This window comes from Chiloscyllium plagiosum, chromosome 4, assembly GCF_004010195.1.
Source record: "Chiloscyllium plagiosum isolate BGI_BamShark_2017 chromosome 4, ASM401019v2, whole genome shotgun sequence".
NCBI classification, from domain to species: Eukaryota; Metazoa; Chordata; class Chondrichthyes; order Orectolobiformes; family Hemiscylliidae; genus Chiloscyllium; species Chiloscyllium plagiosum.
Window position 1 is genome coordinate 120,995,044 of NC_057713.1, and position 26,271 is coordinate 121,021,314.

At 39.8% G+C, this 26,271-nt stretch overlaps 1 protein-coding gene across 1 annotated transcript in view; it reads left to right on the top strand.

The window, feature by feature from the left end:
- Positions 1–26,271, top strand: part of LOC122549365 (band 4.1-like protein 3) — a 288,912-nt gene that overhangs the window by 37,809 nt on the left and 224,832 nt on the right. The gene's annotated exons all lie outside the window — the stretch shown is intronic.

The window sequence follows — 26,271 nt, forward strand, 5'->3', positions numbered from 1 at the left end:
TGGTGGGCAAATTGTTGGAGGGAATCCTGAGGGACAGGATGTACATGCATTTGGAAAGGCAAGGACTGGTTAGGGATAGTCAACATGGCTTTTTGCGTGGGAAATCATGTCTCACAAACTTGATTGAGTTTTTTGAAGAAGTAACAAAGAAGATTAATGAGGGCAGAGCGGTAGATGTGATCTATATGGACTTCAGAAAGGCATTTGACAATGTTCCCCATGGGAGACTGGTTAGCAAAGTTAGATGGAATACAGGGGGAACTAGCCATTTGGGTACAAAACTGGCTCAAAGGTAGAAGACAGAGGGTGGTGAAAGAGGGTTGTTTTTCAGACTGGCAGCCTGTGACCAGTGGGGTGCCACAAGGATTGATGCTGGGTCCACTACTTTTCACTATTTATATAAATGATTTAGATGTGAGCATAAGAGGTATAGTTAGTAAGTTTGCAGATGACACCAAAATTGGAGCTGTAATATATAGCGAAGATGGTTATCTCCGATTACAACGTGATCTTGATCAGATGGGCCAATGGGCTAAGGATTGGCAGATGGAGTTTAATTTGGATAAATGCGAGCTGCTGCATTTTGGGAAAGTAAATCTTAGCAGGAAGGTCCTCGGCAGTGTTGCTGAACAAAGAGACCTTAGAATGCAGTTTCATAACTCCTTGAAAGTGGAGTTGGAGGTAGATGGGATAGTGAAGAAGGTGTTTGGTATGCTTTCCTTTTATTGATTGGAGTATTGAGTACAGGAGTTGGGAAGTCATGTTGTGGCTGTACAGGACATTGGTTAGGCCACTTTTGGAATATTGCGTGCAATTCTGGTCTCCTTCCTTATAGAACGTTGTTGTGAAACTTGAAAGGGTTCAGAAAAGATTTACAAGGATGTTGCCAGGGTTGGAGGATTTGAGCTATAGGGAGGGGTTGAATAGATTAGATTACTTACAGTGTGGAACCAGGCCCGGCTGTGGCTGTTTTCCTGGAACGTTGGAGGCTGTGAGGGAGCCTTATAGAGGTTTATAAAATCATGAGGGGCATGGATAGGATAAATAGACAAAGTCTCTTCGCTGGGGCGGGGGAGTTTAGAACTAGAGGGCATAAGTTTAGGGTGAGAGGGGAAAGATATAAAAGGGATCTGAGGGGCACCTTTTCACGCAGAGTTTGGTACTTGTATGGAATGAGCTGCCAGAGGAAGTTGTGGAGGCTGGTACAATTGCAACATTTAAAAGGCATCTGAATACGTATATGAATAGGAAGGGTTTGGAGGGATATGGGCCAGGTGCTGGCAGGTGGGACTAGATTGGGTTGGGATATCTGGTCGGCATGGACAGATTGGACTGGTTGGTCTGTTTTCATGCTGTAGACCTCATGGAATTCAGGAAGAACTAGCCAATTGAATACAGAACTGGCTCAAAGGTAGAAGATGGAGGGGGCTGGAGAGGGTTGTTTCTCAGACTGGAGGCCTGTGAGCAGTGGAGTGCCACAAGGATCGATGCTGGGTCCACTACTTTTTGTCATTTATATAAATTATTTGGATGTGAGCATAATTAGTAAGTTTGCAGATGTCACCAAAATTGGAGGTGTAGTGGACAGCGAAGAAGGTCACCTCGAATTACAACGGGATCTTGATCAGATGGGCCAATGGGCTGAGGAGTGGCAGATGGAGTTTAATTTAGATATATGCGAAGTGCTGCATTTTGGGAAAGCAAATCTTAGCAAGACTTATACACTTAATGGTCGGGTCCTAGGGAGTGTTGCTGAACAAAGAGACTTTTGAGTGCAGGTTCATAGCTCCTTTAAAGTAGTCACAGGCAGCCCGAGGCTGGAATCGAACCCAGGTCCCTGGCGCTGTGAGGCAGCAGAGCTAACTATCATTCCACCTTGCTGCCTGATATACCAATATAATTTCTGACAGTATAATTTGGTGATGTGGCATAAATGCATCCGGTAAGTATCTGCTCCTTCAATTTGAAATCGTAGTGTACCCTCTGTTCATTGTTAGAGGTTAGAAGAGAAGTTGTGCTTTCTTTTATTTAGTTAATGGGAAGGATGTTTGAAGGAGTGCTATATATTCAGTGGATCTCCATAACTAATCAGAACATCATTCAACAATGTATGAATTTACAGCAATTTACTTTTGCAATTTCGCAATTCACAAAGGAACACTGTCGGAAAGATGAGTTTTAAGTGGCCTTTAGTTTAAATCAGGTCTAAATCGTCAACTCGGAGTTTTCCAGAGGGTTGGCATTTGAACAGTAGAAAATCAATCTTCATTGCTGGAATCAGCAAACCACAGTATGGATGGGAATCTACGGCTAAACAAACTCTGAGTTCAAAGTCAGGGGATAGAAACATTGGAAATGAAGACCTTGAAGTTGATTTGCAGTAACATAGTGAGTCAAAGAATCTCCAGAACAGCAAAGGTGGTAGAGATGTGTGAAAAGCTTTGGTTGCAGATGTTGAAATGCTGAATATGAAGGTAGGGAGACCAAGTGAGGAAGATGGTGGAGAAATCAATCAATCAGGTGATAGATTAGAATTGCAGCAATTGTCTGGTTGAGGGATTGACGGTCACACAGTGAATGGAACAAGAAGAGATAGAAAGATTAGGATGAACATGGCAAGCAAATGGACGAGAAAAAAATTAATTTGGGTTCAGCTCAACAAGGCTGGCTTTATTTGAAAGAATATCAGTTCATATGGAGCATGATTAGGCCATAATAATAAATGATCCAACTTTGCAGAACATTGCTAATCTTGTACTAATGATCATTGTGAGGGATATGTCACTTTGAGTCTTTTGTTGCCCTAAAGAGCATTGAGAGATTTTAATTTTGTCATTTTTTTAATATAATGGGTGAGGTTGAGTACATTGTTGGGAATTTGTACAACTACGAGTTACAGCACAAAGACATCATTCAACCCACTGTGTCTGTGCTGCCTGAATAAATTAAAAGCTCATTCTAATCCTACTTTCCAGCTATTCAGATGTAGATCCAAGTTCCTTTTTTAGGTGTTGAGGTTTTTTGCTTCAATCACCAAACTGAGCAGTGAATTCCAAAGATCCACATCCCTCTGGGAAAAAAACAGTTTTCCATATGACTCTAATCCATTGACCAAACTTCTTTAAACAAGTGTCCTCTTTGCTAACAGAAACCAGCTTTCCCTATCCACTCTATCCAGGATCCTCAGTGGTTTGCATACCTCAATTCAGTCACCCTCAGCCACATATTCGAAGGAAAACAACCCTAGACTTTTGAATCTTTGCTCATGGGTGTAATTTACAAGCCTCAAGCCAGAAACATTCTTATAAATCTCTTTTGCATTTCCATAACCAGATCCAGCGCAACTCCAACTGTAGTAATCAATGCCTCATAGTCTCAGCATTACATCCTCACCCAATGACAGATATTGTTGTACATGCTGCCTTTATCATCTTATCTCTCTGTGTGACACCTTCAGAAACCTGTGGACACACACACTCTTTCAACTCCTCAATCCCTGTCAGTACTCTACTATTTATTGTATATTCTCTTCATTTGTTTGCTATCCCCAATGTGTAACCTCGCATTTCTCTAGGTTGAATTCCATTTTTTTTCCTGCCCATTCAACTGAACTGTTGATAGTTTCCTGCAAATGGTAGCCATTCTCTTTACTACCCAGCCAACTTGTGTGCCGTCTACAAATTTTCAAGCATGCTGCTTCCCCTGGTTGGGAACATGGGAACACAGGGTCAGAAAGGAAGTCAGTCATTTGGAACCGAGATGAAGGGAAATGTCTTCACTCGGTGGATTGTGAAAGCCTCTATTCCATAAGGCTCTGAATTCTCCATTGCTCCATACATTCAGGCTGAGATGGATAAATGTAACCAAAATACCATGAATGCTGGAAATAAAAATTAGAAACAGTTAATGCCAAAGAAATTTATTCTGGCAGCATCTGTGGAAAGAGAAACAGGTTAACGCTTTGAGTTTAATATGATTCTTTGGTGGAATGTTTTTTATTACCAATTTTCACCATCTACAGTTTCTGGCTTTTAGTAATGTTATCATGTTACTTGTCTAGGTGTCAGTCTAGGTCAGTGAGCACACAACAGAACACAATGGCACAGAGGGCAAAAGCTTCATTGACCTCAGTTTATGGAGGGTAGAACATTGGAGATGAGCCAGGAATGTGTTGGAATAGGTGACGAAAGCATGAATGTGGCTTTCAGTAGCAGGTGAGCTATTGTGAGTGAACATCTGCTGACATTAGAAGGTAGAAACAGGTACTGTGCTTAGTGGTATGGATAAGGTTGGAACATCAAATGGTATCAAGATTGCAATCAGGCTGCTTTAATCTCTGCTGTGGGGAATAGAATTGGCCTGGGATTTCATTTGGAATATATACGTAGACTGACCAGACATCCTGGTTTTGCTTGGAGACTCCGGAGTTTTTCATTAAATGTGCAAATAATCTGGAATTTTTCTAAATAGTTCTTGTCCCAGATTTGCACATTCCCTTTTGGCTAAATATAAACTGGACATCGGAGGTAGGGCTAAAGAAAAATCTGTTTAAATTATCATTATTCTTCCTGTAAACATCACATTGCATATAACTCATCGATATTCCACCTTTTCCCTTGGTGTCTTTCAAGGAGTTGACATGATCTGCTCGGTCTCAACAGCTCCATTGATTATGACCCCTTTTCAAAGAACCCACATTCACCCTACAGAACAGGGTTGCCAATTGTGCCTTGACATATGGACCTGGAAATGTCATTATATGACTTCCCGTTCAACTGTTCCAGCCTAATACTCCTTCCATTGGTTACTGAACATGCCAATCACAGAACCCAACCTTCCCCTGGCTTTTCCACGTGTCCTGATTTGTACATTTGGTCCCCTATATAACCCAAAATCCGTGGATCTCTCTCCCCAGTAATTGGAGACAATTTCCTACGTATCCATTATTAGATGTCAGGTAAACAGTGTGATAAATTAGCAACAGTGCAGTAGTTGAGAGCTGGTAAGGTACATTGCAGAGAGTATGCAGAAGAACTCTTTGGTCTGTTTTAAATTAATTCTCTTGCTATCCATCACTGTCTTACATGGATTGGCTAAAGGCTTCATTTTTCTGCAGGTCACAAAAGAATACAGATGACTTCATTCAGCTGCTTTCTAAATTGATCATTCTTTACTGTAATGGTTTCTCAGTGCCTGGCTATCCACTAGTGTAATATTGAGACCATAATGGTAGTGAGTAGACGAATACAGAGATTATATGATACATATCTTCTGTCAGATGTAAAACATAGCTTATTTTACTTGATTGATTAATCTCGATTTTAAAACTGAACTCCTGGCAGTAATGTCTTCCTTTTGTACATCCTTGACCTTATCAGGACTGAAGATACATCTCAAGAAGCCAAATTTTGAATATATCATAATGCATTTCTAATTCAGTTTAGTTTTGTACAGCTCAGCACACTGCTCATGTACTGATAATAGGGAGCATATCTGTCTATCCTTTTTAATAGTCCATGAATGTTTGCTGTCTTTTACATTAATGCTTAGGAAATGAAACCACTGGCAAATGTTTAAACTATGCATTTTGAATATAAAATGCAGTTCATATTTGGCTCCCTGAAATTGTGGGAAAGCTGTAAGGGCTAGAACAGAGTATCAGATTACTTGCTGATCATGTGCTCGCTATCTGATATCTTGAGGTCAGGATTATATAAATGTTAAGGTCTAATGCCCACACCAACATGAATTGGATGGAGAAGGAGCCAGAGACTGTTGAAGAGGAAGCAGAAGGATTTTTTTTCACAATTAAGCTTTTTACAGTATCGGTTTTCAATTGCTTAACTGAAATGAGTGAATTTTCAAATCTTTCTCTGTCACACACATTTCACAATCTGCTTGCCAAGAACTTTCAGACAGCTATGTGTTTGACATTGCTAAGGATCTGTAAGGATAAAAGAAGAATGACAAATATTTTCCCAATTCCCTCATTTACATGACATTGCATATCTCATTTGGCAGTCAGCATATTATGGACCTACTCTTGATGTGAGTAGGAATTGCAATGAGGCAGATAAAAAGGCGAATCCAAAGTCTGTCCCATATTGCAAAATCGATCATCAACTCCCTCCTCCCAAAAGCCTTTGCTGATGGCCCACAGTAGTGCTGCCTTTACCAAGCCCAGGAATCTATGGCTTTTTTTTCAAACTATTGATCCTGAAGCTACTAGCCTGCAAATTGTATCTCCAATGGTTACATTGTAACCCATATGTAATCACTGAAAAGTATATTCCTGTTGTTTGAACAGAATTACTTCTGCATTAATACTGGTGTTCTGGGATACCATCCTCTTCCAACAGCACACATTCAAAGTGAGATGTGTGTCAATATGATACATGAAAGAGGGAAAGAGGAGGCAGTACTTTCTCTAAGTATAGGTTATTTGCTTCTTACATTAGATTTGACATAATAATTTCAGAAATGGTTTCAAGAATCAAGTGCACTCGTAGATTGTAGAATAAAGGGTACTTCAAATATTGAATAGGAGAATATCTATCAATATTATTTCTATGGACCTCTGGAAGATATTTGAAGAGACTGGTGAGAGACTGTTAGTTAAACTTAAATCACATGAAATTCAAGGTAAATTATTGACCCAATTAGAAAATGGCTGAGAGACAGGGTAGGGATTTTACTGGTAGGATAAAAACTCATGAACCCTACCAAGATTGATGTTGGACCTCAACTATTCTTCATAAGACTTTAATAAGTATGGAGTAGAAAGCCACACGTCCAAACCTGCCAGTGAGACAAGATAGGTAGCATTTAAAATCATGTGGATGGAATCATAAAATTACAAAACAATTTTGCAGATTATTGTAAATGGGTGAACATGTGGTTATCCACTTATATCTTAAAAGGGATGTAGAATACTTTCTAAGTGATTAATTTATAAATAATGAAGAATAAAAGAACAGGGGATGCAGAGTCCATCAATAATTAAAATGAATTTTACAGATACAGTAAACCGCTCTTGTTTTATCCTGAGGAAGAGAATTCTTGGGGCAGAAATCGTGATTGAGTCAGACAAAATCCTGCTCCAACCACAGTCTGGATACCTCAGCTTGGGAATGGTAGCTTGGCTTTGGAGGGTATGCAACATTAAAGTTATCATACTGATTCCTGGGAGTGTTCAATTACAAGGGCACAGTTCACACACAACCGTTGTATTAGAAAATTAAGTTTTTTTTTCTCAAGATATCAGGAACTGAAAGAATAGAGTGTGAATAAGATTGAGGGCGGCATGGTAGCTCAGTGGATAGCACTACAGCCTCATAGCGCCAGGGACCCAGGTTCAATTCCAGCCTCGGATGACTGTCTGTATGGAGTTTGCACATTCTCCCCATATCTGCATCCTCTGGCTGCTCCGCATTCCTCCCACAATCCAAAGATGTGCAGGTTAGGTGAATTGGTCATGCCGAATTGCCCATAGTGTTAGGTGCATTAGTCAGGGGTAAATATAGAGTAGGAGACTGGGTCTGGGTGGGTTACTCTTCGGAGGGTCAGTGTGGACTTATTGGGCCAAAATGGTTCCCTACTATGGAATCTAGTCTAGTAACTCTGTGTGGGTGCCTGTGACAAGGGCAAACACTGTGAAAAATGACAGTAAGATATTTCAGGAGTGAAATGGCACTTTTCCACAGATGGTGTAGAAATATGGGATTTCCTGCAAATGGCAATTAATGCTAGATCAATTGTTAATTTTAAATGAGTTTGATAGATATTAATTCACCAAAGTTTTTAGGGGTTATGGAATAAAAGCAGGTCAACAGAATTACATCAGCCACACTGACTGGAGGAACCAGAAAGAGGGGCGAAATGGTCGATATTAAATTCATTATTTTAAAAATGGTTTAGCATCAGCATATGTACAGGTAGCAGCATTGAACTCCTTTGGATTTGTTCTAATATTTACCTGGAATCTACAAGTAATGGGATAACATTACATTGTTTATCCAACTGTAATGTAGCAGAGATCAGGGGGGCAAAATTGCTGCTGGTAAACTGTCAAATTTCATTCCGGTTCAAAGCATTTGTTTTAAATTTCAAGGTGAGATTAGAAAACTTGCTTATTTAACGTTGAAACAGCTTTAAAATGGTTCAGAGTTTAGGAAAGCATTTAGCCAACCACCTGTCATTTAATATTGAGCATATCTCAATTATTAATTAATTGATTTGAAAGTGCCATTATTTAAAGAGGTGGTCTTAGAAAATCAAGTGGCTACTAATTCGTTTTTGCACAAATTGCTTTGCTTCCCATGATTTTGGAGGAGAAACAAAACTGAAATGTAGTGAAGTGGCCATACTTCCAGAGGACTGTTGTTGCGTTAGAGAGAGGTGACTGCTTAGGTCACCATGCCTTAGCCATGAGGAGAGGATCAGAAAGGTTGACCATCATAGTAACCTCATCCATGCTGTTGACACCAGTCTCAAACTGGCTCACCAACTAAGTGGGCTACCAAATATGAAATATAATCTTCACTTGGAATAAGGAGAAACACACATTTTGACCTGTACTCCAGAAATTACCTTAGAAAAATGATCTTCAATGCACAAGTAACTCCCTGTCTTTATAGACAGACAATGCTTAACGTTTACCACTAAAATATGGATCATATGCAAGTACTCAACCACCTGTTTTTGTTTTAACAAATCCAGGTAAAATAATGACAAAGGTTGTGCTTCAATTAAGCTTTAGGTGCTCATAGAAGTTTTACAACAATTAAAGTTATTTTAAGTGCAGTTTTATTTTCTGAATAATGCATCACAAATGCATTTGGGGCATTTTGGATGTTTTGCAGTCTGCAACTTGTGTGCAGGAGACCGAACATGGCTGACAGAACCGGTAGTCAGGACAGAATTTTTATTAATCACTTTTTGTATTAAAAAAGGGGGAATATTTAATTTTATGTTCATGAATTGATCTCTGATCATAGATGGCTTACTGCCAGTCCATAATTGTATGCCAATTTGCATTGATTTATTTTATTTAAATTAGTGTTTGTAGGCATAGCTTATGCATCTATATAGAAAATAGTAGACTTGAGTATTAAATAAAACAAATTATTGTGAACAGGCAGCTGTTTCAGTGTGCTGGGATAAAAACAGAAAATGCTAGAGAAACTCAGGTGTACATAGAACATAGAACATAGAAGAATACAGCGCAGTACAGGCCCTTTGGCCCTCGATGTTGCGCCGATCCAAGCCCACCTAACCTACACTAGCCCACTATCCTCCATATGCCTATCCAATGTACGTTTAAATGCCCATAATGAAGGAGAGTCCACCACTGCTACTGGCAGGGCATTCCATGAACTCACGACTCGCTGAGTAAAGAACATCTGTAGAGAAAGAGTTAGTGTCCAGTATGACTTATCTTCAATCATAATGGATTCAAAATGTTAGCTTTGTTTCTCTTTCATTATATGAATGTAAGAGCCCATGAAATCCAAGGCAATGTGACATATTGGCTCCAAAGTTGGCTTAGAGGCATGAAATAATGGGTGATGATGGAGATATTTCTCTGACTGGAAATCTGTTTCCAATGAGGTTCTGCAGGGCTTGATGTTGGGGCTCTTGCTGTTTGTGGTGAACAGTAATGGCTTAAACTTAAATACTCAGGGTATGATAAAGAAATTCATGGACAATATAGAAATTGATGGGGTGGTAAGTGGTGAGGATAAGACAGCGTCCAAGGGCAGGTGAGTGCCTAATGGTATCATTGCTAGACTATTAATGTAGAGACCAAGGAAATATCTGGGCACACAAGTTCAAATACCATCAGGGCAAAAGAAAAATGTGGAATTAAGTGAAAAGAAATTCAGTCAATTTACAAAAAAATCTGGAATTAAAAGTCCAGTGATGGTCATGAAACCACGATCAATTTTCTAGGAGGATAGGAAATTTGGATTGTTAATGCTCTTTAGGAAAGGAAACTGTTGAGCTTGTCTGGTCTGGTCTGCATCTGAATCCAACCCCACGGCAATGAGGTTAGCTCTGAACTACCCTCTGGGTAACTTGGGGTGGGAAACAATGCTGGCCTAGCCAGTGGCACCCACGTCCCATGAATGAATTTTTTTTAAGAAACACTGCCAGACCTGCTGAGTTTTTATTTCAGGTCTCCAACATCCTCAGCGTTTTGCTTTTCTTGCTGAGTCCTACCTGTTTACTTCAAACAGCTTTGTAAATGGGATAGACAAGTTTCAATATGATTTATATAATGGTCTTTCCCTGCCACAGGTTTTACCTTAATGCCCTAATGTCATGACTCAAAATTGTGTTTACAATTTTTCTTTTTAACTTTTTGTACAAAATTGAATGTCTGTACTGTCATTCAGTTCACGTTTTAATTTACCACTCAGCAGCTTGCAATGGATGTCCAGAATTACAAACATGCTAATTCTACTGGAGTAACTCATTCCTAGAATAAATAGATTCAGATATTATAATACATCATCTTTCCTCCTAAATCTTTAAAGTAGAGCTAGAATTCTTTGACCTGTACTTTCGTCAAGCTGACAAGCTGCACTGCAATGACAGATTTTATCGTACTGACTTGCTTTATTGCAGCAGCTTAGCATTTTGTGCCGCTGTTATTGAGTGTACAGTCCGTCAAGAACAGAGAAATTAATTTGACAGGCATTTTCGAAGGGTTAGACTGGAGATTTAATGGCTGCAATATTGCTCACTACTGTGTTTTCTTGACTGGTAGATGTTGATCCTGTCCATTCAGGAGCATGCTCTGATCTGGTTATTCTGGGTGTGGTATGAGAGTCTGCTTGCTTTTTTCAAGCAACTGCATAACCTGTTCAGCAGGAGGCAAAAGTTATGCATCCTGTTTGGATGAGATGAAGTTCCTCAAGCTGACTTTATTACTGATCCTCAGTGTTGAAAAGATTTATGAGTTGTGCACCTGGACTCAGCGCCATTTTTTTAAAAACTTACCAACAAGAAAGATGTTAATATCCTAAAAGGATTTTTTTTTCAAACGTCTGCCAAGAATTGCAGTTTTCTGCTAAGTGCACTGTATATTTATTGCTGTTATTTGATATATCATAAATTGCTTGTCATCTTTGATCAAGTCTGTAGTTCTAATTTCATATGAGTCAGACTTCTTAACAGAAAAAACACAGTCTGGATGGAAGGAAGGAGGAGGCTGTTGATGAATTCCTCAGGAGATACAGGTCAGAGAGGAACAAAACGGGACAGACTGCACGGGCCCTGTCGAGCCAGGCAAGTTTTCCTTACCAACATCTGGGGGCTTCTATCCATAAATGAGCTGTCCCACAGATTAGTCAATAATATTAGTAGGAAAAAACAGGGTGGGCTCCAGTATGTTGTGTGGCACACAATTGCATAGACTTGGCAGTCTGGTCTCATGCAGGAAATTGGACAGCAAGACTCTGCCACAAGTTTCAGTCCATTGCAATTGGTTTTGCTTTAACCCAGTTGAAATTCTGCTCTTGAAAGTGGTCTTTAAATGTACCTTGCCAGGTCTTCCTTGATGAACCCTGTATGTTTTCCAAACCAGTGATGTCCATTCAATTTGCACTCTGGCAAGGCTTACACCTGGGAGATACAGTGCATGTTCTGCCAGTCTCTATTATCTCCCTCAGTTACAACAAGTTGTACACACCGTTGACTAGTTCTGTGTGGCATTTCATTTATGATACAAGTTATACCCAGAATCTTACATAGGTGATGTTGTGGAAGATCTCCGTTTAAGTGGCTGTGGAAGATCTCAGTTTAATATCCTCTTTCATGTCAGCTGGTACTATAATGGACAACTTCATCACTCTTCTGATGATTTTGAATGTCCACACCCCATGAAGTAAGTGGAGAATTCATGCAACTTTGATGTTCATGGTATGATATTCATCTCTATATCATTCTATTTGGAGTTGTTGCTCCTGGGGTCAGGGATGGGATTGACCTCCTCTCTGTTCTGATGCCCAATGTTGATGAGAGGACATTGTTGCCAAATGTGCAGACCAACTTTAGCCAACATTTTGCTGAATATCAAGAGAAGGTGGTTAGAAACTACTTTTGGAGATTTTCAATGACTTGCACTTTTGTGTCATGAAGATTACTTGTCACATATTGGACTATATTTTCCTAACTGTTGGTACTAACTGTTCATTGTGTAAGAAATAGTAAATGTTACAGTATAGTCAACATCTGACTTTTGATATTTTTAATGGAGGGAAAGTAATGTAGGAAGAACGAGAAATTAGTTGCACCAGGACATTACACGGAAGATAAAATGTCGATTCTCCTGTTCCTTGGATGCTGCCTGACCTGCTGCGCTTTTCCAGCAACACATTTTCAGCTCTGATCTCCAGCATCTGCAGCCCTCACTTTCTCTCTGCTAACTGTGATAGAGTGATTAGGACTAGCCTGTGGCATTTATTAGGCAAAAGTGAGGAATGCAGATGCTGGAAACCAGAGTTTGGATCAGAGTGGTGTTGGAAAAGCACAGCAGGTCAGGCAGCATCCGAGAAGCAGGAAAATTGACGTTTTGGGCAAAAGCCCTTCATCAGGAATAGAGGCAAGAAGCCTCCAGAGTCCTGGGCCTCCTCCATTGTATTCTTTGCTACCTTCTCCCCAGCACCACCCCCTCTGATTTATCTCTCCACCCTGGAGGCTCCCTGCCTTTATTCCTGATGAAGGGCTTTTGCCTGAAACGTCGATTTTCCTGCTCCTTGGATGCTGCCTCACCGGCTGTGCTTTTCCAGCACCACACTGATCTAAACTGTGGCATTTATTGCTGAACAGAGGTAAAGAAAACATGGCAGGATTGACCTAGCTGGGTGTGCCTTAGTGTCAGAATTTAATGGTGGTTAGTACAATTACTTTAATTCCTATAGTTATCTTTGTAACCACTCGATATATGGTTTACTAAGCCAATTCAGAAGACATTGCAGGTTTGGTGTCACATATAAACCAGATTTGTAAGGGAAAGCAAGTTTTCATTGTTAAATATCAAAAGTGAACTGGATGGTATTTCCAGTTCATTGGTCTTTTCCAGCTTGTAGCTTTTCATCTCAAATTTATTTAACAAACTCAATTTAAGTTCACTTAAACTTAGATTTCCATGGTGAGCTTTGATTTTTTTCTCTGGATTATTAGTTCCAATCTCGAGATTACAAACCAATGAAATAAACCTTATGCCACATTGCCCAAGGTAAAAGGAGGAGCCAAAAGCCCAAGTTATGAAACAAAAGGAGTGTCTCTTCAGGAGCTGAAAGTGGAAACAGCAGAACCATCAGCAGCAGCGGGAGAAGTTATCCAAAGTGGTTGAACTCAGTGCTTAACACAGGAGGAGCAGAGAGTGAGACAAGACTGAGTGCAGAGATGAAACATGCCAAGTTGTGAATTTGGTGCAAATGGGAATTCAGTGCTTAGTGAGGAATTTGGTGAAGGTGGGAATATTGTGCAGGGAGAGAAAGTGATGCTCGTTTTACACGAAGACAGAAAGTGCCGGAAATGGAGAGAAAGAAATGGTGTTATGATTTCAAGTCAAGAACCTTTTGAGGTCACTGTTTTTCTCTCCCCAAATGTTTCCAGACTTGCTGAGTATTTGCAGCATTACACATTTCTCAGCATCTCCAATGTTTTCTTTGGGTCCCTTTTTCCTCAGTAGCTGATGTTATTATTTTGGCATCAAACTAGGAGACCATATAACTAGCTATTAGTCTAGCTGTGTAAATTGATAACGAATTGACTAGTTAAATAAGGTTAGACAAACATAATGATGTACAGTGACTGCAACATGTGGTAATCTGTGTAATGCATTGCAATCCTAAACAACCTTCTTTTTGATCAGTGTTTACAGCTTAACCATGTTTATCTCAACATACCTGAACTACACACATTCTGGTACAGCAGGGAGGCTGAGAGCTAGCTGGACACTGTTCCAGGAGGCAGTTACATCCTTTGAGTTAGGTAGAGCTTTAGAATTGACCACAGGAGGGTGGTACTGTGAGTTGGGTAGGTATAGCATTTTGAAGGTGGGGGAGGGCTGATGGGAGATTTAGAAATCCAAAGAGAGACTTTGAGACAACAGAACGATGTATGGATGCAACTAAAAATGATTAGAGTGAAACAGGGAGAGACAGAGCATTTAATTGTAATTATGCATCCATGAGTAAGGTCATACAGGACGTAGGTAGGGATGAAGCGGAAATACACTGATCTGAATGCACAAATGATCTGTAATAAGATAGATGAGCTCATTATACAAATAATAATTGATTTTGATCTAATCACCACCACAGAGTCACAGTTACATGGTGACAAGGTTAGGAAATAAATATTCTAGAGAGATCAATATTTCAAAAACACAGACAAAAGAGACGGTTGAGGGGTGTGCCCTCTGGTCATAAAAAATTATATAAGGCTATTAGTGACATAGATTGGCTCAAAGGATTATGGAATAGAATTAGTAATGGGTTGAGATTTTCACATTTGAGGCAGCACAATGAAGGTGCACTAGACTAGTATTTAAATGAAAAAGTTATCCAATGGTAGATTGAGTACAAGGAGATCATTTTAGAACTGCAATGAGAAGAAATTTCTTCACTTCACTTTGGGTTGTGAATATTTGGAATTCTTTACCTCAAACTTCCATGAATGCTCCGTCATTGAATATATTTAAAGCAAGATGGAATATCCAGATACCCAGAGGGCAGGAAAAGAGAGGGAGATGCTAATTTCTTTTTGTAAACTAACTTTCTTAAATTTTGTTGAAATGAACTCTTGCTGGAATGTATAAATGGCTGTTATTGGACGCAGTGTACTGACTGTCTGCTTGTAGCAATTTGCAAGAGTGACCTGAACAGAAGCAAACTCAACCCATCCCAGAATGGGACCCTCTTTGAAGTGTAGGAACGTTCCAGCCAAGCCAATAGAAAGGACTGTCAGAGGAGATGTCTACCTCCGCCAGTTCAGAAGAAAAGGAGCAATTCAAATCCATTATTGTTTGCCTGGAATCCCATTGACCCACATTTCTATCATAAAACTCAATAGATGTCACAGAGACATTAAAAAAAACCTATGTTATTTGAGTTGCTAAACTTGAAACCTCAAGTCACTTGACTAAAACTGCTGGTTTGTTTGAAAAACCATATAACTAGACAGATTTGACTTTTGTGGGTTTGTGTCCTAGTAACAGCTAGAGAGTAAATCACTCCAGCCTTAGCTAAATGACTGCCTCTGATCTAAGTAACTTAGAAGAGTCTTACTTCTGGAAAGTAACTTTAGGTTTTGCCTGTGAAGTTAGTCCCCAGATTGATCAGTTGTTTGACTCTGTTTGAGCTCTTCTTAAGGAGACTCGTGTTCACAGTCTCCCAAACAATTCTCAACTGGACTTTCCGATTCAGGTGAACTAATTATGATTCCTTTGATTTAAAGTAATTATGACTTTTCTTCCTTTTGCTTCTTGCTTGACCAATGAGTATGTGTCAAGAGCCATTTCCTGGCCCCATTTGCCTACATTTTTTTTCAGAAAAAAAATGAAAGAAAGAAAAACCCTGTTAAGACTGGAGAGGAGGACATTAAGAATAGTTCAGTATTGCCGACAAAAACCCCTTATTTTTTTCTCAGTTGTTTCTTGGGGATGCAGGTATCACTGACCAGGCCAGCATTTATTGCCAATCCCAAATTGTCCACAAAGCAGCTAAGAGTCAACCACATTGCTGTGGGTCTGGAACGACATAGTCATTGAAAGTCATAGAGGCATACAGCAAGGAAACAGGCCATGTCGTTCAGATGGCAGATTTCCTTCCTTTTAAAGGATGTTATAAATCAGATAGTTACTTTGTACAACTATCAGCAATATATTTAGTTGTCATTAGACAAGCTTTTTCTTTTAACTCCAGATGTTTCTTGAATTCAGATTTCACCATCTGCCATGTGGGAATTGAACCCTTGTTCCCAGGCACTGGAATTATTAGTCCAGTGACATTACCATGAAACTACCACCTCTCCAAAGTCAAAAATATTCATCTTCCATTCATCAGGACAATTCATAGGAAACAACAATTTAAAGGGACAAACTGTGTTTATACTATTTGAGGTATTATATTGATTGAATAACAATTACACTCTATCCATTGCAACATGTCTACCAAAGTACCAGTTGATGACAATTGACTGTCAACTGCTGAGCTTTGTTTAAAATATAAACAGGACAGGATGACACACACTGTTTATTACTAACTAATCTCTTCTCACCTTTTGAGGTGATACTTTCTGAAATACACCAGCCCACTCACTGTCTTTGTGTGAAAAAAAAAAGTTCTGAGGGGCTTAGTTGTTGGCAAGAAAACAAAAGCTCCAGGAAGACACAGCTTCAAGGTATTAGAGGGGAAGATATCCTAAAAGGCTGTTGAATGAATGAGCTTAAGACTACATGTTGGCTGTCTCAGCAAATTAAGGGTCACGTGACACGATTTAAAGAAGGCAGCAACAAATAAATGCAGAAGTTGTCCTGAAGGAAAACAATTAAAGTTGTGCCCGTAGAATAAGGGGCTTTAAATTAGAAAGTGTGTCTTTTCACCGAGGTTTCCATTTCCAAATATTTGCTGAGAGGATAAGGTTTGAAACTTTATTTCTGATATTTGTTGTAAGACCATTATGAATAGTTTTTGAATTGTGTAAAATAGTTTGCGTTTGATATTATTTCATTAAGCATAAACTGGCAGTCTCTTGTGAATATGTTGAGTGAGGGGGTATGGTGTAAAGACCACTTTTTTTTATTTTTGTCCCTGTTTACTTAAAAAAAAAGGCAAAATACTGCTTTAAACCAGCGAGACTGTGTGCAGAAAGATGGCTGAAGTTTTTAAAGTCATGTTTACTGGAGCACATTGTAAGTTGTATACAGTGTTGCCTTTTCCTTCAACATTGAGGGTAAAAGTGATCACAATGGAGCTAATGAATTTTGAACTAAGAGACAATTGCTTGACACAATGTTTTGATAGATTAGAGTGGTGCTGGAAAAGCACAGCAGGTCAGGCAGCATCCGAGGAACAGGAAAATCAACGTTTCAGGCAAAAGCCTTTCATCATCCATTCCTGATGAAGGGCTTTTGCCCGAAACGTCAATTTTTCTGCTCCTCAGATGCTGCCTGACCTGCTATGCTTTTCCAGCACCACTCTGATCTAAACTCTAGTTTCCAGCATCTGCAGTCCTCACTTTTGCCACAATGTTTTGATAGGATCCTGATCAGATGACCATGGTTTGTGTGAGGCCAGAGCAGTTAAGAAACTTCTAGTTGCAAAAAGAGAGCACCAAAAAAGTTAATGGCATTTCTCTCTCCTGTGTGGGAGTGCCAAACAGTCTCCACGGACAGCTCGTTGGCTTCCACTCCCCTTTCTCTGAAAAATCACTGTTGAAGGAGGAGTAATGGAAGAGTTGAAATCTCAACCAGTGAATGCAAGATTGAACATTGGAGTGTAACCAACTTTATTTTAACAGCAAAGATTTAAAAGGAATTGGAGCTAAATGAAAGAACTCAACAACTTCCATGATTCAGACTGGTGCTATCAACCTGTTTCTCTGATTTGTTTTATTTTTCTACTCTTTACTATTAATGTCTTGTTTGTCTCAGTGCATCTCCGTTTGTGTAGGGGTGATTCTAAGAAGAGATAACATTTAGAACATTATAAGTTAGTAATTTCTATTTCATTTTTGTCATTGTTGAAAAACAAATGTTCATAATAAACAATAATAATAAACACCATAAAGCTGCTGAGTGTCTTTTAAAAACTGGAGTTAACAGTCAGGTAAATAGGGGACTTTAGATAACATAATTAAATCTTTTCACAATTGTAACACCACCAGGAATAGTGGGTCTTGATTTCTAAAGCACTGCCAAGAGGGTCGTAACAATGGTAGACCATAAGTTTTATTTTTATTATATTGACAATTTGTCCATCAAGCTGGGTTTAAACTCTGGAATCTAGAATTACCATCAGCTGAGGTCGTACCAAGTCAGATGAAAGGCTTTCCACTTGACTGGATGAGGGTAGCGCTAACAATGTTTCAGTTTAACACCATCGATAACAAAATTGCCTGCTTGTTTGCCACCACAGCCCCCATCTTCAACAATCTTTCTCTTCAGCAGATCAAGAAGGCACATCACCATCATATTCTCCACAGGAATAAATGCTGTCCAGATGATGTCCATATCCTGTGAATTTAAAATTCACATTTCCCTTTAGTAATGGTTGGGCCACTTTTCCCACAGGATTTTATTCCTTACAGATATATATGAGTTTCAAATAATGAAATATTTATTTTGTTTTTACCACTGATTATTTAACGTTTTTCAAAACTATTTTTCCAATTTATCATAGCTAACTTGTCCCTCTTTTATTTTGCTTTAATCATTTTTAAGATCCTGGATTTGGATTTATTTAAAGAATTATTGAACATGTTAGATGATTCTTTCACAGAAACACCTTTACTACACGATTAACCCTGAGCTTATTGCATAATATCTGACTAAAATAGATGACTATTTAATTGCTCCTTAAGATAAAGCTAGTAAAGTATCACAGAAGAGTTCTATGAGTTCATCCTCCATACAATATAATGTAAGTCCTGTTGCCTTGTCCTTATGAAGAGTAACCTCTCCCATGATTATTATGTTACCTAGCAGTATGCACCTCCAATTTATTGATTTATATTCTAACAATATATCTACTAAAATGGAGTTTGTCGACTCCTGCCACCAGTGTTTCAGGCTCCTTGCCATTTCTTAGCTTTATACAAACTGATTCTACATCTTGAATTTCTAAGTTAAGATCCTTTCTCTCCAATATTTTATCTCATCACCACACCACTAAGGCCTGCTGACGCTACATCACTTTTGTCTCCTCATTGTCCATTTTGCCTATCTCTTGCAGAAGTCAGCAGTTAATTTCCAATCTCAATTATTCTGCAACAGTCCCTTTAACAGCCATTATATCAAAACCTATTTTTTCCTATTTAGGATGTTCCTAAGAGCGCTTCAGACACTGTTTTTAACCTTTTTACTATTTTTCTGTGATTTCATCTCAGTTGGTATTACAGAGTCACAGAGTCATAGAGATGTACAGCTTGGAAACAGACCCTTCGGTCTAACACATCCAAGCCGACCAGATATCCCAACCCAATCTGATCACACTTGCCAGCACCCAGCCCATATCCCTCCAAACTCTTCATATTCATATACCCATCCAGATGCCTTTTAAATGTTGCAATTGTACCAGCCTCCACCACTTCCTCTGGCAACCCATTCCACACGTGTACCACACTCTGCGTGAAAAATCTACCCCTTAGGTTTCTTTTTATATCTTTCACCTCTCAGCATAAACCTATGCCCTCTAGTTCTGGTCTCCCCCCCCATGCCCCTCATGATTTATAACCCTCTATAAGGTCACCCCTCAGCCTCCGCCGGTCCAGGGAAAACAGCCCTAGACTATCCAAACTCTCCCCATAGCTCAAATCCTCCAACCCTGGCAACTTTTCTGAACCCTTTCAGGTTTCACAACCTGCTGCGCTTTTCCAGCAACACATTTTCAGTTCCATGAGATCTAACCTTGCTCACCAGTCTCCCATGGGGAACCTTGTTAAACGCCTTACTGAAGTCCATATAGATCATGTCTACCGCTCTGCCCTCATCAATCCTCTTCGTTTCTTTTTCAAAAAACTCAATCAAGTTTGTGAGACACGATTTCCCACGCACAAAGCCATGTTGACTATCCCTAATCAGTCCTTGCCTTTCCAAATACATGTACATCCTGTCCCTCAGTATTCCCTCCAACTGACGTCAGGCTCACTGGTCTATAGTTCCCTGGCTTGTCCTTACCACCTTTCTTACATAGTGGCACCACGTTAGCCAACCTCCAATCTTCCGGCACCTTACTTGTGACTATCGATGGTGCAAATATCTCGGCAACAGGCCCAGCAATCACTTCCCTAACTTCCCACAGAGTTCTACGGTATACCTGATTAGGTCCGGGGGATTTATCCACTTTTACGTGTTTCAAGACATCCAGCACTTTCTCTGGAATATGGACATTTTTAAAGTCGTCACCATCTATTTCCTTACATTCTATATCTTCCATGTCCTTTTTCACAGTAAACGCTGATGCAAAATACACATTTAGTATCTCCCCCATCTCCTGCGGCTCCAGGCAAAGGCCGTCTTGTTGATCTTTGAGGGGCCCTATTCTCTCCCTCGTTACCCTTTTGTCATTAATATATTTGTAAAGACTCTTTGGAGTCTATTTGCCAAAGCTATCTCATGTCCCCTTTGTGCCCTCCTGATTTCCCTCTTAAGTATGCTCCTACGGCCTTTATAACTCTTCTAAGGATTCACTCGATCTACCCTGTCTATACCTTACATATGCTTCCTTCTTTATCTTCACCAAACCTTCAATTTCTTTAGTCATCCAGCATTCTCTATACCTACCAGCCTTTCCTTTCACCCTAACAGGAATATACTGTCTCTGGATTCTCGTTTTCTCATTTCTGAAGGCACCCCATTTTCCAACCGTCCCTTTACTTGCGAACATCTGCCCCCAATCAGCTTTTGAAAGTTCATGTCTAATACTGTCAAAATTGGCCAATCTCCAATTTAGAACTCCAACTGTTAGATCTGGTCAATCCTTTTTAAATTCCTGCCTAACTCTCTGTTATTTTTCTTCCAGAATCTCAATCTTTTTCCTTCCTATGTCGTTGGTTCCAATGTGTACAATGACCTCCTGCTGATCCCTCTCCTGTTTGAGAACATTCTGCACCCTCTCTGAGACATCCTTGATCCTGGCATCGGGGAAGCAATATACCATTCTGATTTTTCACTGCTGGCCACAGAAACGTCTGTCTGTGCCTTGGACTAGAGGGTCCCCTAACACAATTGATCTTTGGAACCCCTCATCGCATTAAAGCCAGTCTCAATGCCAGAAACTTGGCTGTTCGTGCTATATTCCCTGAGAATCCATCACCCTCAACATTTTCCAAAACAGCATACTTGTTTGAAGTGGGGATTTCCGCAGAAGACTCCTGCACTATCTGCCTGCCTCTCTTACCTTTCTTGGAGTTAACTCATCTATGTGACTGTATCTGCAACTTTTCTCCCTTCTATAACTGCCATCCATCACATCCTCTTGCTCTTGTAGATTCTTCATTGCCTCTAACTGCCTCTCTAACCATTCCATTCGATCTGATAGGAATCTGAACCAATGGCATTTATTGCAGATGTAATCGTCAGTAACCCTTAAACTCTGTCTAAACTCCCACATCCAACAACAAGAGCATATCACTCTACTAAGGGCCATTTTTGCTTCTTACAATCTGCATACCCAGGAAATAGCCCAGTTTTATTCCTCTCCAAAGCACTGCTCCAGGCTAATTTAATACTTATGGCTTATATTTTTAAGTTTAAACAGGAGACATACCTCAATAAAATATACAATTAAGAAAGAACCCACTGTATTCACTACTGCAGACTTACAGCAAGGCCCCAAGACCACACTTAAAAATATTCACTTATCTGCTTCTGTGCTGTGACCTCTCCCAAACAGGTTCCTCCATGATAAGTTGTGAATTTCACTGTTTGTTAATTTTCCCAGATGCACTCCGATGTCCAGCGATACCTGAATTCAACAGCAAAGGCAGTAATTGCGCAGGTTCACTTCTGTATCAGTTGGTAGTGTGTATTTTTTCTCTCTCTCCTGCACTGACCTCACTATGTGCTGCCTTTGTCTGATCCTCTCCCTTTTAAAACTGCTGTTGTTTTGACTTTCTTTTCTCCGAAGTTCCAAAACAATGCAACAGCATATAAAACAGTAATTGCTGCTCCTGGAATTTGAGCAAATCACCTCCAACACCTAAAGCACCTTAAAAAAGGAGCAGCCTGTTACAGCCAGAAATTTTTCCCATCCTCCATCCAGTTGTTCCTGGTCCATTGTAATGATTTTCACTTTTGTCCTGATCTGTATGAGAACTGTGGGGACTTGCAACTTGCTTATCCTTCCTCTGTTGTGCTAATTGTTGTGCTAAAGAACATTGTACAAGTCTTTTGTCTGAAAAGGCCTGATCTAAAATGAGGACAGTGCTACTATTTTAGGAACTTGAACAACTAATGATGTATTGCACTGTATAAATGAACTGGCAGATAAGCTGAAATTCTTGGCAAACACCTTAGAAAGTAAAAGTAGCAGCAGCCCACCTGACCCCTCACGTCTGCTCCAACATGCAAACCACTCGTGCTGATCTTCTCCCTCAGCTCAACCTCCTTGTCCACTCTCCATTTTCCTTGATGCCTGTGTGACCAAACATCTGTCTATCTCAACCTTAAATATGTTCAATAATGGAGCTTCCATCGCTATCTGGGCTGCAGAATTCCACCTCATTTCTGTCCTAAGTCATCAACCTTTTGTCCTGAGTCTTTAACTCTGTATTCTAGATTCCCCAGCCATTTTTTTGAATCCTGTATGTGCATAAGAGATCAATGTCTAACCTCAGTCTCTCATCATTGGGCAAACACTCCCATCACAGTTACTAATCTAATGAATGTTCATGGCACTGGCCTAAGTCAATTTAATCCTTTATTAAGACTTAAAGTGTACACAGTAACCCAGTTGTGGTCTCAAAGCCCTGTAAAATTGTAGCAAGCTTTCTATATTTATACATCCAATCCCCTTGCATCAGTGGCTAACATGCAATTTGCCAGAGTATTGAGATATATTGTCACTACACATATTTGCAGAAACTGCAAAAAAAAGGGAACATTTGCTTTACTGAACATAGTATTACATATTTGTACTTTCAATATTTGCTGTAAGGTTATGCTCGATGTTATACCATATTAAACCTCAGGAGCAACTCAACCTGAAACTACAAGCAGATCCTCTTCACACATTTTCTTTTGTAAATGTAAGGGAATCTTGGATTGATATATTTATCCTGTCCCTTGCCTGAATAGATTGACAGATTTTGTTTAGACATAGCATTTAACTATATGTAATTGAATTCCTGATGTTTCGTACTGGACTTAAGGGGCAACTTTTTCATGCAGAGGGTTGTGCATGTATGGAATGAGCAGCCAGAGGGAGTAGTGGAGGCTGGCACAATTACAGCTTTTAAAAGGCATTTAGTTGGGTATATGAATAGGAAAGATTTAGAGGTATATGGGCCAAGTGCTGGCAAATTGGATTAGATTAGGTTGGATATCTGGTCGGCATGGACAAGTTGGACCGAAGGGTCTGTTTCCATGCTGTACATCTCTGACTCCATGGCTCTAATTCTTGTTAAGGATTGATCAGTTTTGTCACAACGAATGTTGACACAAAGAAATCCAATGATACCTTTGTCCTTTTGAGTCAGAAGATTATCATCTATTTCCTATATGTATCTATGTCATTAGAGTTAAAATGGAAGTTGCTCCAATCAGCCTTTGATCTGTGGGAAAGCAGGCCGCACTGCTTAATCTGGTAATTAATCAGATAAAGAGATTATTTGTTTATAAGTGAGAATTTAGGTACACATTGACTTTCATCTCTGCTCTCAGGTGGGAGCTCTCCAGAGGATTTGGTGTCAAAATGGGTGGTGGGAAGCAACTGACCTTGTTAACCCAGACATATAATTTGTTGGCTGCTGTGGTCAGGGAGTCCTGGCTGGGGAAGACTGAAGATGCCTGGAAAGGAGAACCAAGGCTTCCTTTCTGAGTCTAGAAAAGGAAACGTCTCAGAAAATTTTCAATTTCTTGAGCCTCTTCTGGCTGCTGTACTTGTGATTGAAATGCTTTCCTTGCTGGGAGGCACCTTACTTGAGTCTCTGATTAGAAAGAGCGATCAGCCCCCTGATGACACTCTCAGATTGCATGATGAACCTCGCAGCTTGGAATGCATGTCCCTTCTTGCCTGAAATTGAATATTCCAGTCTGTATAATTTTGGCACCACGGTAGTAGCTATCTCTCCTAGTTCCTTTTGATTCATTCTTCCTCCTGGTTTCCATTGAGTGGAGAACTTAAAATGGAGATTACTGCTTTTGTGATCATGTTGCACTTGCACTGTTTTGCTGTTTCGTTTAACTAGACATTGTCTAAATTTGGAAATAAATTACATTTTTTCCGTTTGGTTTTATTTCCCCTGCTTGAATTCAATCCAAGTCATTGTGGTCAGTTCTGTGAGAGGTCAGAGGTGCCCAAATTGTATTTTTTTTCAAATGCAAGTTCTGAAAGTTCTGCAATACAATCTAATAGCTATTTCTTCCATTCAGATCTAAGTTGGTTAACATTCTGATGAAAGCACATAGTTGAAGCCAGCTGGATTTGTTTTCTGTTTCGTTATTTTGCATCTTTCCAGTAAATTGGGTCAGTTTCGTTCCACAATGTATGCTGTAAGTGTGGTGCTTGCCCCCATTTTAAGGGAACTGTGGAGTGCCAGGAACTATTTCTGATTCACACTCTGACAGTGCAGCAATTCATTGTTTGCCTTGTGGCACACTATGCTTTCAGTATCAATCTTGCTTCTCGGCTCTGTGTTCAAAATCAGTAAAATGTATTGGGGAACGAGTACCTATTTATAATTAGCAGGGCAGCTCTTTAGGTTCAGAGTGATCCTTCAGTCTTTACAGTTACTTCCACTTCATGAACAGGAAATAGTTTAAAGAGGATCTGTTTATCCCCTGATCTGTTCTGCTGACTGCAAATCTTGAGATTTAACTAGTTGCAAAATGAATCAGAGCTGTTCCTTTGTTTTTCTGCTCAGTGTTCTGGACAATCCATAATCAGTATGTTATAATTACTGTTGCTTGCAATTACTGTAATTTCCACTGACTGGAGTGTGCTCTTCCAGCAGCTAGGACAAAGAGAAAATAAATCTATTGAAATCTGCAACCTAGGAACTGTCATAGTTTTGCATGAGGCTAGAATTTCTATCAGTTGTAAACTGATGATTGCAGGTTTGTTCTATTAGCTAAAGAATCCAAAATACACAGATTGAGCTCTTTTAAAATGAGGCATTTTGAGATGGTAGGACATTGATGCATCCCTGTATAAAATCTCAAAAGTCGGATCCTTTGCAGATGAATTTAGCCCATGGCGTGCCCATTTGGTTGGATAATTAAAAGAATACTAAATGTGTCACGCTACGGGTTTACAGTGGCCTATCTAATAGTCCTTAATGAAACTGCAGGCAGCCAATAATTTTAAGGTGAAGTAAATTAGTTTTATTTACTGTGTTTTCTTTTCCAATGTAGAGCCAGGCAAAATAGGAGTGCTTCTCCTCATTCCACATCAATATTATTCAATATTATTGACACAGCTGCTACGTGTGTTCTCATGATCCATTCGCCTGCCTCCCCCTAGACTTGCCAGTGAATCTTTGCCACAAAGTTAAGATGAGGAAAAGCAAAGGAAAAAGCCAGGGTTTCCACTTCTGCCCCACAGCTTTTTGTGATTTTACTTGAAACTGTATGTCTGTGCAAATCAAGTGCAGGCAGGATAAGCTCCACATAGTTCCAAGGTGGAGTTGTCCACAAATATTCAATGTCATGATTTCAATATGATTACTTGAGGGTGTATTGACGGGGATATCGAGCTAAAATTTCTGAAGGCCACAACCAGCAATCTGCATCCAGATGCCTAAATAGATTAAGCCTCATGCTAATGTCTTTGGGTATTTTGTTCAAGTTACACCATTGATTTATATGTATTTGGAAAGGCAAGGACTGATTAGGGATGGTCAGCATGGTTTTGTGCATGGGAAATCATGTCTCACTAGATTGAGTTTTTTGAAGAACTAACGAAGAGTATTGATGAGGGCAGAGTGGTGATCTATATGGACTTCAGTAAGGCATTCGACAAGTTTCCCCATGGTAGACTGGTCAGCAAGGCTAGATCTCATGGAATACAGAGAGAACTAGCCATTTGGATACAGAACTGGCTCAAATGTAGAAGACAGAGGGTGGTGGTGGAGGGTTGTTTTTCAGACTGGAGGCCTGTGACCAGTGTGTGCCATAAGGATCGGTGCTGGGTCCACTACTCTTCATCATTTATATAAATGACTTGGATGTGAACATAGGAGGTATAGTTAGTAAGTTTGCAGATGACACCAAAATTGGAGGTGTAGTGGACAGTGAGCCTCAGATTACAATGGGATCTTGATCAGATGGGCCAATGGGCTGAGAAGTGGCAGACGGAGTTGAATTTAGGTAAATGT